The sequence below is a fragment of the Bombus vancouverensis genome, chromosome 3 (assembly GCF_051014615.1).
Source record: "Bombus vancouverensis nearcticus chromosome 3, iyBomVanc1_principal, whole genome shotgun sequence".
Classification (NCBI taxonomy): Eukaryota; Metazoa; Arthropoda; class Insecta; order Hymenoptera; family Apidae; genus Bombus; species Bombus vancouverensis.
Genome location: NC_134913.1, coordinates 17,942,578 through 17,957,188, shown reverse-complemented (window position 1 = coordinate 17,957,188; position 14,611 = coordinate 17,942,578). Strand labels below are relative to the sequence as shown.

Below are 14,611 nucleotides of genomic sequence, written 5' to 3'. Positions count from 1 at the left end.
TACGCGCGCGTGTGGCAGCACTATGGTTTAATGACAATACCGATGGTTCAACGATGATTATATTATGATATGTACATACATATATATATGTGTGTGTGTGTGTGTATATATATATATATATATAAAATAGATTCATTTTCTAGTAGTCCTCTGTACTTCAGCGGAAAGGTCGAATACTTAACAATAAGAAGGGCGCGTGTCAAATCTCTTATTCATGAGCATTATATACGTATTATATGTTCATGAATAATACTACATAGAGGAAGTGATAGCGCGTGCGAGGCCCCCTGACGCGGGTAAAGTGCATCGCGGCTGCTGCGACGACGTGTATAACGCGACAACAAATTTTTATGGAAGGCTGACACGCGCCTTGTGATGGAAATCTAAAATTTCTTTGTGCTCCCGGGCCCGTCATGTATTTCCGGAACGTGTATACATCGTGTTGACGCGTCTCTTCTACGTCAAACGTTCGTTCAGGAAATGAGCTAGCAAACGATTCGTGATTACGTTGTACAGTCTGACTACTAGTATTTTCGTTCTGTTGTGTACAAATACGTGTATATTTACCACATATATGTACGTTTAGGAATGCTGATTAATCGCATAGCGGTAAAAAGCTTCAGCAGAAAAAAAATTTTAGAATACATATATATGTATACGCGTGCTCGTATTGGAAGGGTTCGATGTAGTATTTGCTCTCTCTCTCTCTCTCTCTCTCTCTTCCCCTCCCCTCTCTCTCTCTCTTTCTCTCTCGTAATCAGCGTATCGAAACAACGTATTTTCGTCGCTTGGCTCTGATACACGAATCTCTGACGTATAAGAGCAAACGAAATCAAGTTGCGGCTGCGACGACGCCACGGAACTTGAGAAATATACTAGAGCGACAACGTCTGATGTATCGCGTCCCAGGGTCCACCGTATTCTAACCGTTAACAGTTTACTTAACGAGCAGATAAGAGAGAACGTAGAGGAAAATTTCCATCGAGGCTTTCCGCGTTTCAACCCGCTCGCTTCTTCGTGCGCGGTGTATCATATATATATTTCTACTCTTGAATCAGTTCTGGTTTAGTATGTAACGCAGGTGTCATCGGTTTGTTGACTGTTTCTCGTTCGTCGAAGAGGATTCGAGGAAGATTAATATTTTTTCGAATTCACACGTGGCGTCGCTACGACCGAGCTGAGTCATAGTCGGTACTTTCGGACGTCAAAAAATTTCATTCGGTTGGTTATCGCTGTTTGCGCATGGTTTTAGACGACAATTTTATAGGAGTTAATGAAAATGTAAACAGTGCATGTTACACGATCCTAAACGATATCGCGAGCGTCTCGAAACGTAATTTGTGCCCCAATAAATCTTCAACTTACGTACAATGTATATCGACGCGATCTCGTTCCCGTAATGGGACCGTGAAATATGGAATCGAAAAATATGTAGGTCGATTACCGACTTTTCTGCGTCGGTAAATTCGCGCGTATTTTCTCGTTCGATCGTGTGTGTTCTACTAGGCGTGGATAAAAAACGATTTTAACAAATGGAATAAATTCATGATACGAATACGAAAATGAGAGAATCTCGGTGTCATGTTTTCTCCCGTTCGATCAGCTTCGTGGACGCTGGTAATTCGAGAAAATAAAATTCGCTTGGAAGCTACGGAGCAAAGGTTGCAACGATAAATATTGTCCAGGAGAGATGCTCGCCGTTGTCGGCAACCAAACAATAGCTTTTCATCGTACGCCGTTCAAAAGCGACTCGGTGGAACGACCGTACCAGCAGAGACGTTTAATGAACTTAATTATTCCGAATGTCGATGCTTAACCTCTTTGTTGACCGCTATACCACTGTTAAGCAGCAACATTGTTAGACCTCTCAAACAGGTGGCCCTGCTAGCTCAACCTCAACTTATTGCTACACGCGTTTCCACATCGAACAAATCTTACTTCTTTATTTTCTTTTTAATAAAATTACTCGGTTATGCGAAAAGAAACCGGGCCTTGAAAATGTTCAGTATTTTCCGCGCTCGGTTCTCCAACGTCGTTACGCTTGATTAATGTTCCGTGCATTTACATTTCATTTAATGCAAAATCGCTTTTACCGCCGAATTACTTTTTACTTTTTGCATAACAATGTCCGTACATGAGTGTATGGTCATGTTGCGAAGCAAATTGAATAAGAGAAGAGCTTTAAAGAGAGAAGGAAGAAAGGAAAATAGGACACGTGTAGCTGGAGACTGGAGACGGGAATGAGTCCAGAAGAGAAACAGTTGCGCTTAACGAAGGAGGATTAAAACCGGCGAGACACCTGTAAAAATCCTATCTACAACTCTATTCAAGTAGCTCACCATCTCGGTTAACTTTACTCGTTCGACTTCATCGTGATACGAAGTAACGACACGGTTCACGCGAAAACGTGAAACAACATGTGGCGCGTAACAGCGCGAGCAACAACTCGTCGCTGCGTGCGTTACGCTGCGCTCTCTGGTGTGCGCTCCGCGTGCCTACTCGATATTTTATAATGGGTCTTCCGATAAAAATGCCACTTGTCAGGCCGCGACTGTTTTGCATAATTTCAGTTCAGGATACACGCGCGTAAATTGCGAGCACGGGCAATAAATCTTGAGAGAAACCGCTACGCTTCAGACTCGTGCCTTCTCTTTCTCTCTCTCTCTCTCTCTCTCTTTCTCTCTCTCTTTCTCGTTAGCTTCTGGTCTCCCTTTATATCTCGATAGACGAGATAGTGGCGCGATGCAGATGTATGATGTCCGATATATCTAATGGCAATTAATGCGAGCAGTTTAATATCATCGCACCGCATTTGTATCCACCGGAGATATTCGTTCCATCCTGCTATTCTCTGTACTCACGGGCATAAGTAGTTCATGAAAATATTCAAACACTTACAGAAACTTTGTACGAATATATGACGAGTGTTATACATTTTTTAATTTTAATTTAAATTTAAGTTTAAATTAACAAGTTGTAGCGAGACTCGGTTATCCTGGCTGTATTGGTAAAGTTTGAAACAAATCTGAAAGTGTATACAGAAAGTACAAGATATTCGTAAGAACATTTCGTTATTTATAAGAGTTGTTTACAAATGGGATAAAACTTATCTATAATTCTATGATTAGCTTCTAGCGAGAATTATACATAATTCCAAATATATATAACGACCTAATCATATCTAACGTGACAGCAGAATTGAAAATTTCTAAAAATTATAGTTGATTAGTTTAATTTCTAACTGGCTCGTAATCGCCAATCATATAACAGATCTCGATCTATAACGAAGAAAGAACGAAACGAAATCGCTACGGTGAGATATTGATTAACCTGACAGATTGACATAGATAATTCTATCTCATATAGAATGAAAAAAAGAACCGATTCCGTGTTTCTAGTTGAACTGAAATCTTATTGTATGCGAGTCGAGCGCGCGTACGAGTGCGCACGGCCACGATTCGAGCGTGGAAAAAAAACGTGCTTTCTAATTAATCAGTTAAGCTAAGTATTCGCCGTGCTTAATGGCCGTAATTAGCGCTATATGCTTCGCGCGAGCACTGAAATTACGCGATTGACCTGTGCCAGTCCGTTCGGGAGAAATTAATAAAACGTAGAATGAGCTAAGCAGTCATGATTGCACAGTTTTTACGAATCTTTCGGAGTAGCCAGTTCCTACGCGATACCAGCGTTTTTTCTTTGACTTTTAACCCTTGGCCGATTCGACGGGATAAGAGGGATTCGATGTTCTTTCCAAGTTACATGTAATCGGTTGCTACTTATCTCGTTCTATGTATAACTTAATTATTCACTGTAGAACACGACGATACGTTGTATCTCATTTGAAGAGTTTATCGATGGCAAAAGTAGCCCGTGAACCGAAAGCTTTATGAAAATGGAATTTTATCGTTATCACAGTCGAAGTCGTGGCTGGTTATGCAACACTAAAGTCACTTAATGTTCGCACGTTTTGTTTACACTGTGTGTAACGCAGGTATGTAAAACACGAATGAAATCCATAACGTAATACGACGCTATCCTTCCAATGCATTACACGAAATAATACACAAGCTGTCGAAAATATTTGGACATTTTATCATAGACAGATTTCATATTTATATAAACATTATACGTGTTATGTAAAACGTTTTGGAATTTTTAATAAACCAAGGTTATATTGGTCAAGCTTGAAACCAATCTAAAGAAACGTATAGGAATTACAAAATATTTATCGCAAAGTGTTAGTGAAATTTCAAAATAATATATATTCGTAAAAGATATCTACGCGTGTTCGAATACTTTCGTAAGTCTATGTATATCCAATTTAAGCAAAAAGTCCTTGATTTAAGATTTGTGTAAAATATTTAGAATGTCGTATCAAAACAAAAAAGGAAAAATACGAGAAAAATTCCATAATTGCTCGTTCGATGATTTTCTACGAGTGAAAATTCCATTGATACCGTTCTCTCTAATTAAGTCGTCATGCAAAACAGCCGATGGAATGCCGCGATATTGTTGGAAACGTAACGCTAAAAATTCATGGGCTGAGATTAATAAATACTCTCGATTCCGCCAGCACGGTTACTTTTCAATGTTACAACGACGCGCGGTGTCTTTAATTTTCGGTTCAGCGGCTTGCGTGATCCGAGGAATATCAAAAGCGCTGCTGTGTGTTGTACGGCATAAGGGTGGTTGAGTAATGACTAACGAGTAATGCGCCGACATAAGTAAGCATTAAGTAACGAGTGGCACTCACACGTGCGCGCGTGGTCAGCACACACTACCGAGGACGGTGTACGGGTCCGCAGTGTGTACACGAGAGATTACGAGCACGGTTGTCTCGGCTGATCATGATGTTCCTTTCATTCAGGTCCCGATTAACGATCTGCAGATGTATTTAACGAGTCTAAAAGCGGCACTGTGGTTTACCGAGCCGCTCTCGACCGCTTCGACCCCTTGAGCGTCTCTTTTCGTTGATCGAGTGAAGATGATTTCCTGAAATGGCCACAACAATGCAAATCCTATTCTTTTTCTTAATTTACAATTTATCACGAATGCTAAATTAATGCAAATGCTTACGGTATTGCGTTTACGCGCATGACGCACCGAATCGCATTTATTAAAATTAAAAGGTCGTTGAAACAAAACGAATTTCCATCGTTGAAATGAAACGAAACGTGATAGGAATTGAGATTAATCGTAGTGATTATTCGATAAGTTTGGCAAACGTCCAAACGTGTACCGTCGAACGCTTCTCTTTGCTTGGGTAGAAAAACTCGCCGTGAAGGTGGAGGTTGAGCTTAGGGAAGAAGAAGCAGAAGGGGAGAGACAAAAGCAAAGTGGGAAGATCGGCGGTATCGGCAGCGATCGCCTTGCTAGCCTGGAAATCCAGTTACTCCAGCAGGGGCCTCGAGACAATGCGCAGAGAGCAACCCGTGCAATGCCGCCTCGGGAGAGCTGGTTGGGTGAGCGCGACGAAAATAACTCCGGCAGGAGAATATTACGGCACTTTGCAATGAGGAGAGACCAATGAAAAGAGAAGAGCGGCCACGCAACGTACGAGCAAGGAAGAAAGACAAAGAAGCAAGTTAGGCGGACGAGGAGAGGAACACGGATGAAAGAAAGAACGAGATACAAGACCGGAGAAAAAGAAGAAAAAGAAGGAGGGGATGATAGAAGGGGAGGGGGAGAGTGGAGACAGAGAGAACGGAGAATCGCGTGTGCGTATATGTGTATGTGTGTGGTGCATACGTGATAAGGAAAGACGAGGAAGAGTGACGAGAGCGAGAGAGGAGAGAAGATAGATCGTCGCACGAATCGACTCATGGCGAACCATTCGAAACGAGCGACCGGCGGTCGTCTTCTTTTGGTCCGTGACGCGATTGGCCGATCGGCCAATGACTGGTTCTCTCGGCACTGGACACTGGACTGTGTGCACTGCGTGCAGCAGCAGCAGCACCAGCCGCCCCTCTTCGCCGCCTCGAGTGCGCTCGCGACTCGTGTACAGTGCACTTCATTGACGGCCGCAAAACTGGTCCACTGCGAGCCGCATAAAACTCCGTTAGAACCAGTTCCATGCGAAACGGTCTTAAAACCCCCAATCCGTGATTCCCTCGTCCCCAGGGGTTTTCCTATCAAACGAGAAATTTATGGAAGAAATCGTCCTCTTCATTCTTTCTCTTTCTTAATAAAAACGAATGCGAAAAATCGAAGATCCTCTAACTAATTAGCGGATACGAAATTGAGCGCGAAGTTCGAAAGAACTAGATCGAGACGCGAATCGCTTTTAGAAACGATATTTCGCATATGGTTCGAACTTCACGACGCGGGTCTTGCATCATGACGGATAATTCGCAATGATCGGCTGTGCGCGCGTCAAACATACTTCTTTTTTCTCTCTTTCACGTACGTATGTACCATTTAACTTCCACGAATACCGGGAAATTCTGGTGCTGCCAGTATGTCTGCCAGTGCGATCGGTGGAATCCGAGCTTTCACGGAACATTCCGAACGGCCCCGATTCCTCGAGTTTGCTGGACGCGCGCGGCGTGCGCGCGAGGCCAGTCCTATAAAACCGTAAACGTCGATTACGCAATGATGTAATATAATAATGGATATTGTCTCGGCAATGGAGATTCCGACAGATAGAGTTTCTTATTGCTTCGGTGAAACACGCTCACAATTGATACTCGGCCGGAGACGTATGTCAGTCATGCTACATATACTTTGATTTCTGCGCTCTTTTTTCTGGCTGCGCGGGCGCATGCGCGCGTGCTCCTATTCGTGGGAGATACATGGTGGAACCAATTTACTTTTTGCCGGCGTATAATGAAACCGCTGATGGTTATGTTTGGTAATAATTGGGTAACAAAAGTGAGCGTAGTAAAAATGGAAATTGGCGCTACAAGGTAGTAGGATAATGCAGCAATTAAAGTAAGGTAACAGTAACGTGTATTTTTATTACGCATTATGCAACCTTGTGCTTCTGGTTAATTCTAGCTGACGGGACATCGTCCTGAATATCGTCTGCAATTCCAAACTCGGCTCATCTCGTGTTTATTTCAAGCCACTTTAACACGACTTTAAAATTTCGTTCGCGTATATTTCGAAGATGTTGTAAAAATTATAATTAGACCTACTACAGAGTTACTATAATGTCAGAAGTCAATTAGACAAAATGGCGTGCCCTTTGGAAGAGCGAACTGTTCTTAAGATTCGTGGGTTATTTAAGAAGTAAAAAGGTAATCAATAGAAGAAGAAGATCGCAGTTTGTTGAGATCTCATAAAGATATGCTTATTCATCCTAATGGTAGGTTGTCGACGTGGACACGCCTCTATCAAAGTCGTCGGTATCTACAAAGAGGCTCTTCGAGATTTTCTTTCCGTTCCCACCATTCTGCGGCTGACGAGCAATTCTCCCCCTTGTCCCTCCCCTTCGTTCCACTCTGCGTTCGTGAAACGAAGAGGACAGGCTATCAGTAGCAGTAGTAGCAGCCAGGGCTGGGGCACCTCTAATATTTCACGGAAGCCAACTACGCGGTTTGTCGATGTTATCGCGTTCGCGATGCCGAAGGAGCCGATTTTAACCGATACCTTTTTGTTACACCTCAGCTTCGCATTAAAATAAATATCTTCCAATGGAATAGAGCGAGAAAGTTGGAGACAGAGGGATGCTGGAGTAAGCAAAAGGAGGAGGGAAAGGGGGAGATCAACGACCAAGCGGTGGGAGATCATGAACGAGGAGGAAATAGCAGAAGAAGGGAAGGAGAGGGCAAAAAAGGAGAAAAATGCCCGGGAGGGAAAAAGGAAGAGGAAGAGACGAAGAAGAAAAGTGGCGAACCGGCTGGCCGCAACGAACTTGAAGTAAACCAAACCTACCGGTCCTACCGCTCGCGCTACCACTACCACCTACCGAACTATTACCTACAGCAGGTCTATATCTGGACTCTGCCTCGTCTCCCTTATCCGATGCATCGCATCGTGTGCCAGAATAGTGAAATCACCTACGTTCTATACCTTTCACGAGACCATGTGGGTGTTCCGTACTCATCGCGATGCTCATTCAGTCGAAACTCGATTCCTTTTGAGATCGAAGCATGGCCACTACGATCCTCGTTCTTCTCTTACAGAACGATTAAGTTCTAATTTCTCTATCATGAATTAAGGACTTAGGAAGAAAGAATCTAGAAATAGATTCCAACAATGAGCTGGCTCCGGTTGAGCTGTCTAAAATAAGGGATCGGTATTGTTTGAGAAAATAAGCATGAGTGCGTCTGAATGCAGGCAAAGGTCCAAAGGAGGCAACTTCCTGGCCCCGAACAATGGAGACCCGCGTTAAGCATAGTTGGGCCTTGATCTGTTAGCTCTAGACATCTCCGAGACTGTTCGATGCTGGATCCAGTTTTTGTCGAAGCTTGACTGCTCGTAGAAGGTGGAACTAGCCGTCGCCTCAACCTGTTCCAATTCTACTCTAAATCGAAGCTCCGTGTATTATCATATCTATGTTCTTGTAATTCTGATATCGACGAGCCCGCTTATCGCGCAGCTTCGATACACACAGTCTATCGACACGGTTCTTATTCCCAGATTACCTCTTTGATCCGCGTGTAAATCGAAGATGCAATTGAGCGCAGCTTTTTCCGAGGGCCGCGTGACGACGTAGCTGCCTACTACCGCTCTAATTAATACATGATCCTCATTCGCGGTGTTATATAAATCGCGCACGAACACGGGAATATGAAAGGCAGGAAGAGCGAATAAAAAGGACGAGAAAGAGAGAAAAAAAGGTGAGAGCAGAAAGAAGTATGGCATGAAAAGGAGAGAGGAACGTGTCGCCGTGAGCGCGCTTTTGCGTGAATCAATCGATTAAAATCGTCGACGTGCCAACAGCTGACATAATCCGGCACGTATGGGTCAGCCGATTAGAAATCCGTAAGTGTCGCCTTAATTGACGCGATTACATTTACGAGCCCCGCGTCAACATGACCGCTCTTAAATGAACGTGACACGCGCCAGCCAGGTGTGTGTTTTCCAACTCGAGAACGCAAGCAGAATTACGCGTTCCACGTTCGACCGACAGAGAGTTCCGGAACGATTGGCTACGTGCTTTTTGCGCTTTGTTGATCGACCATTCGGAGAATATGTAGTTAGGGGAATTTGTAGGTTGTGTAGTAGTTATGGATGAACAACTAATGCTCTTAGTCGAAGTTGAACGTTTCTTTTTATAGCCACGCCGGAGATAAGGATGCGACGAGGAATTCGATTGGAATTCGCTTTTTGTGAGGCACTTCTATGTTAGATCCATTTGTTTATCATTCGAGAGACTCGAGGGACTCGAGGAATTAGGTTCGACAAAAGTCTATTTAGTAACGTGTAGTCTTTGCGGCCGTAGAGAACGTTGCGGTTAATTTAAGAACGATATTGAATGATAATTGAGAAATTAACATATCTGTCGTCCCGTTGGTATGTCGTCGCGTGTTATACTTGAATAGTGGCTCTTGTGATAATTTCCTTGTGATGAGTTTCCCGATCGTTACCTATATAAGTTATTCAGTGCATGTATATTTATGCAATCCTTCGTTTTATAATGCTGTTAAATATGTATCTTTTATAACTTATTTATCTTATGCGAATGAAATACGTACTAATTCCTCGACTGTTGTAACAAATATTATTAACTTTAGGAAGAAGGAATTTGTCGAAGTAACTCGTTATCGATCGAAAAATCGACTCCAAATCATCGTGGTCTCATCGACAGATTTTTTTCTTTTTTTCTCCTTATTTAACGATTACTCCATGAAAATCCAATATGAAGATAAAAAAAAAAAATCAAATAAAACAAGGATCGTCTTATCATTGTCTTGCAGGTGGCTGTCAGAAGTTCAGGCTGAAAGCGCGAAGAGTATCGATTGGCAGCAGCATGCTCTCAATATAGCGTTCGAGTATCGACGATCTTCTCCCTGAAGTTACTCTGCCATGTTGCTTAGGTAAGATTAACGAAGTGATTTTTCCCTGAACAACACGTCGAGCAACACGTGTAAACGACCTCGTCTGAAACGTCGATGAAAAGTTGTAGTTTATCATTATCGTGGTAACCGAGACAAGCGCGCCTATGTACTCTACATTTTTCTTTCCTGCGCTACACTTTCCGCCTCGTATCTCAACGTGAACGAAGACGATGATGAAGAAGGGTGTTAGCCATTTGAATCGTTGCAATTATAGAGAGTCGCGCGATTCAATATCGCGAGGAACGACACTGCGACAGATATTCTAAATGCGTGTTATCGTTTGTTGGCGTACTATTTTAACGTGTTATCTTGGTCCACGTCCGCCATGGAACCGCAAACACACCCGTTCGCTCTCTCCGCGTGCAGCTTTCAGCCAAGTACGCTTGAACCCGCGACGCGCGAGTTCCGCCAGCACTGCTGTATTGGTACGCGAATGCGACAAACACACGCTTAATTCGCTCGGAACGAGTGCGATTGATATTCAGATGCAAACAGGGCAGGAGACACGAGACCGAAGCAACGTTAAATGTCGCTTTCATTAGAATTAATCGCCGTGAATTTCGTTTAATTTGAACGTAAGAGTTGATCTTTGATGTGGAATCTCTGGTCATGGTACGAAATAACAGAGAGATTAAACGATCGCAAGTTTCGAGGTTTGAGTAAGAAGTTAAATTATGAAAATTATAGCTAATCGTAAGAATTATTTGGAATTATGGAAATTTGCCTATGGTAGAATTATTTCTTATTCGATTCTCTTCGCGTTGTGGATTTATTAGTTCCTCTTAAAATACAATTTTTAAATTGCCGATTATACATATTACTTTATAGTACTTTTGCGTCACCCTGTATTGCAACGTGCTTCTCGGAACAACGATTAAATCGTTGAACAACCGCGGTTACATCTCCCTATTTACAATAATCGTATTAAAGTTACATATCTGCGACTCGAGTTTTGCGAAGCCATTACTCATTTTTCCCTTCCAAGTTTTTCCGCGGGCAAATATCGCGGGTCACCGCTGAAACTCACGTGGCCGGCAACGTGATAAAAAATCCGAATGTTAGGCTCGTTATGTCGTTACGGCAATCGTTAAACGCAACTGTAAGCGTGGCAATTGCGCCATTCTAGACGAAAGGTTACGGTCAACAGGAGATTTAAGGTGATCGAACTTGGCCAGTTGCCGAAATAATCTTTCTTTCTTAAGGTCGACGTTGACAAACGAAAAGCGCGGCATGGAATCGCGAAATCGTGCGAGGAACGCGTGTTTTCGCGCGATCGTCGCAACTAGCGCGCGTCGTGTAGGTTCGTGCGACGAGGTACGAAGGGCCTGGCGGCGATAAAACCAGTCACGAACATTGTACGCGGGGAAAACATACGATAGCTACTTCTGCAGAATTCTGTCGTACGCGGTTGTATGGTACGCGTGTGTGTACTCGTGTGCGTGCATTACACGGAAGCACGGAACAATGCGGTGCCATTCATGGTAAAAGAAGAAGCGGTTGAATCACCCGCCCGCTCGGATTCTACAGGCTTATTCAAACGACAAGCTCCCGGAATAATCGAACGAGTCGTCCGTAGATCGCGATACGAGATTCCTCTGATCTGCCGTACTCCTCCATGCTTCGATAAATTCTCTTTCGCTTCGAACCGCCTCGCTCGTAGATTAGATAGCTCCATTTCACGGATGCTATAAGCCTGTTAGAAGATTGGTAGGTTTCCAGACGCGTAATTGCAGCCACGCAGAAGGCGTTAACCCTATGGAATCGTAACGATACCAATTCCGGAGCGAATACGAATTTATATGTAGAAACGTCAGCTTGTAATTACGGACAGGTAAGCGCGCCAATCGGAAAGCGAGAGAGAGAGAGTGAGAAAGAGAGAGAGAGAGGGAGAGAGAGAGAGAGAAAGGGCGAGAGGAAGGGGTTCTCGGTGGAATTTACAGAATTATAGCAATTTATACCGGTGGCACGCGCGCTCTCCTCGCGCCTGCATAACGATACGTGTCCGCGTCCCGACTGATTTACAACGTTGTTGAATAATTATTTAGTGAAACGTTGCTCGTGTACGCGATTTCCCCCGCGAGTACAAGCCGACGATTTCCTATTACCTATCCCGATGAAATATCGCGTCTCTGTTAGGCCCGCGAGGAAACTGCGAAATCGTGTGTATTTGCTCGGGCTCGGTAGTAATAACATTGCGGTCTATGACTGGAAGAAGGAAATAGTCTCTCGCGGACCGTGTTATAAAGTTACATGCCGATCGCTGTAACGCGATACATTGCATCGGTACGAGGAACAGTAGTTAGAGATCTTACTAAGGCGGCAAGAGGAATAAAGAAAAAAAAAAAAAGAAGAAAAAAGAACAGCGTGTGGTGACGGTGAAAACGGCATTGGATCGCCTCCTTCGCCTCCGCTGATCATAAAATTGCATCGTATTCTTGCTGGAAAGAATATAAGATATAGAGATTATAAATGCAAACTGCATGGAGAAGATATGATAAGTTTATTTGCGTTCACTTCCTAATTTTGTTAGCATTTGATGGCATACAAGGGTATACGTTACAGTACATAGTAGTTACATTTTAATATTCTGGCACGGCACAGTCACTGTATCCGCTGCTTTATATAAGAGAGGATGATTTAAATACGTGTTGCTCGTTGCACGAGTCATTTATTTCGTATAAAAACAGTTTTAGCAATTTGTGATTGGTTGACAAGGCATTGGACTTTAGAACTGCTCTCGTATGAAAAATAAAAAAATGTGAACCATCTTGTTTTTTCTCCGTAGTGCTCAATTAATGTATTGGTTAAAGTTAACCTGTAAAAAAGCCAGCTGCAAAGAAGCAACGAGTTTTAAGTCGATATCTCTGTTTTGATTTGTCGAATTTTTATTTGGACGATTAAAAGCCACGACACTGTCAAGCTCGATCCATTTTATAACATCGCTGTTTCATTCTTTCCATTTAAGATGCCCGGCGCACGATCGTTCACCATTATCCTCTGTAAGGCCGCCGCTTTCGCCAGTTTTCGCGTTTCGTTTTCGTATTTTGTGTTTTTCAGTTTTCGTTCATTTTGCTCTTTTTCCGTTCTTTGATCTCGCGGATTTTTGATACGGCGAATTATTTTTAGATGCGTGCGGTACGCGATACACGCGAATTTGCTCAGCTTGCGTTTGCATTCCACTGATAACGACCAATCGATGATTTTAAACACGAGTTTTAATATATTTGTGGAGAACGAGAAAGATAAGCGGAACTGCCCATATTTCAGACTCAAGGTGATTTTTCCTTTTCTTTTTCTGTTTTTTTTTTATTTTTTTTTTTTTTATTTTTACTAGGAGAGTTCGGTTCTCTAATTTCGCAGTGAAATTCATCCTGCTCGATAAGATTGAGATACGATGCTTGCGGTGCTATATCATATTTCCCAGCACATGTGCTTGTTCGTAGCACTGTTGCCTGGAAAATCCTTGTAATCCCCATAAATTATAATAATATAACAAAGGAGACCGTGAACGTGTCTCACGTACCTTACGAACAATCGCGGATGAATGAAAATTTCTCGCGATTCGTTCCACTGTATGTCGATACATACATATGTTTATGTACATACATATAGCCGGAGCATGAATTTCACTTTGAGCAGACTTTTCGCGAAATATCAACTTTCACTTATCCTTTAACCCGTAGACACGTACCTTTTCCAGTTAAGTAGAAATAATTAAATATTAGGTTGTTCGGAAAGTTCGTAGTTTTTTAATTATCGATATATTCTATATTTCGTACGATATACCTATGACGAATTTTTGCAAAATATAAAAATTCCAAGCTTACGATTAGGAATTCAAATTCTCAGTTAAGATCTCTTTAAACTTTTCTTAAATGTAAAATAAAATTCTCGCAGATTTCACTTTTATCGTCTTTTTATTAGAGCTTGAAACATTTGAAGTCTATTAATAGACTTCGCACCAATTTTTCCAGCTATCACCAGAGTCAATTCCAAGTACTCTATTATCGGTCAAACTGTCAATCAGCTAGACGTTTCAGCTCTTGATCTGTCCATCAGCCATTTTCATTCTATTCGTCGTCCGATGAAATCAGCTGGCAATTAATCAGGGAAAAAGTATTCGGAATGACGACCACGTCATTATATGTACTTACTACCGCTGTCCGTGCTTAATCATATTCGTCAATCTGACTCTCAGTGACTTACGCGTACACGTGTTTTAATCCAATTACAAGACACTGTTACATGCTGCCGCTGTTATCTGAGCCGTATGAGAAAGTGACATATTTACATCGTAGTTCCCTTCGTATTTGGAATTCACGCGCGCCTTGCTTTTCGTTCTTTACGTATGTACGTCACTGTTTGTACAGCTACGAGTATCGTATAAATATTGAAAATACGTGTTTTACTTTTAAAGATATGTATTTTTACACCATTTTGTCCGCTCATAATTTAATTAAAGACAGTCAATTAAATATCAGATAAAAAGAAGTCAGCTTACTAAGAATTCTATTGATAGCTCGACACAATACATCATCGTTTTAATTTATGCCTATCGATGAGTCACATTTTATTAGCCGATATTAAACAACATAACTCACTCTAGA

At 42.3% G+C, this 14,611-nt stretch overlaps 1 protein-coding gene across 9 annotated transcripts in view; it reads left to right on the top strand.

Annotated features, from left to right (window-relative positions):
• Positions 1-14,611, top strand: part of LOC117154132 (receptor-type guanylate cyclase Gyc76C-like) — a 100,512-nt gene that overhangs the window by 31,579 nt on the left and 54,322 nt on the right. For 7 of the 9 annotated variants that reach the window (XR_013057936.1, XR_013057935.1, XR_013057933.1 and 4 more), the window contains one exon: positions 9,864-9,983. The exons of the other annotated variants lie outside the window; for them this stretch is intronic. The gene's annotated coding sequence lies outside the window, so the exon portion shown is untranslated. The remainder of the gene's footprint in view (positions 1-9,863; positions 9,984-14,611) is intronic. 9 annotated transcript variants of the gene reach the window in all.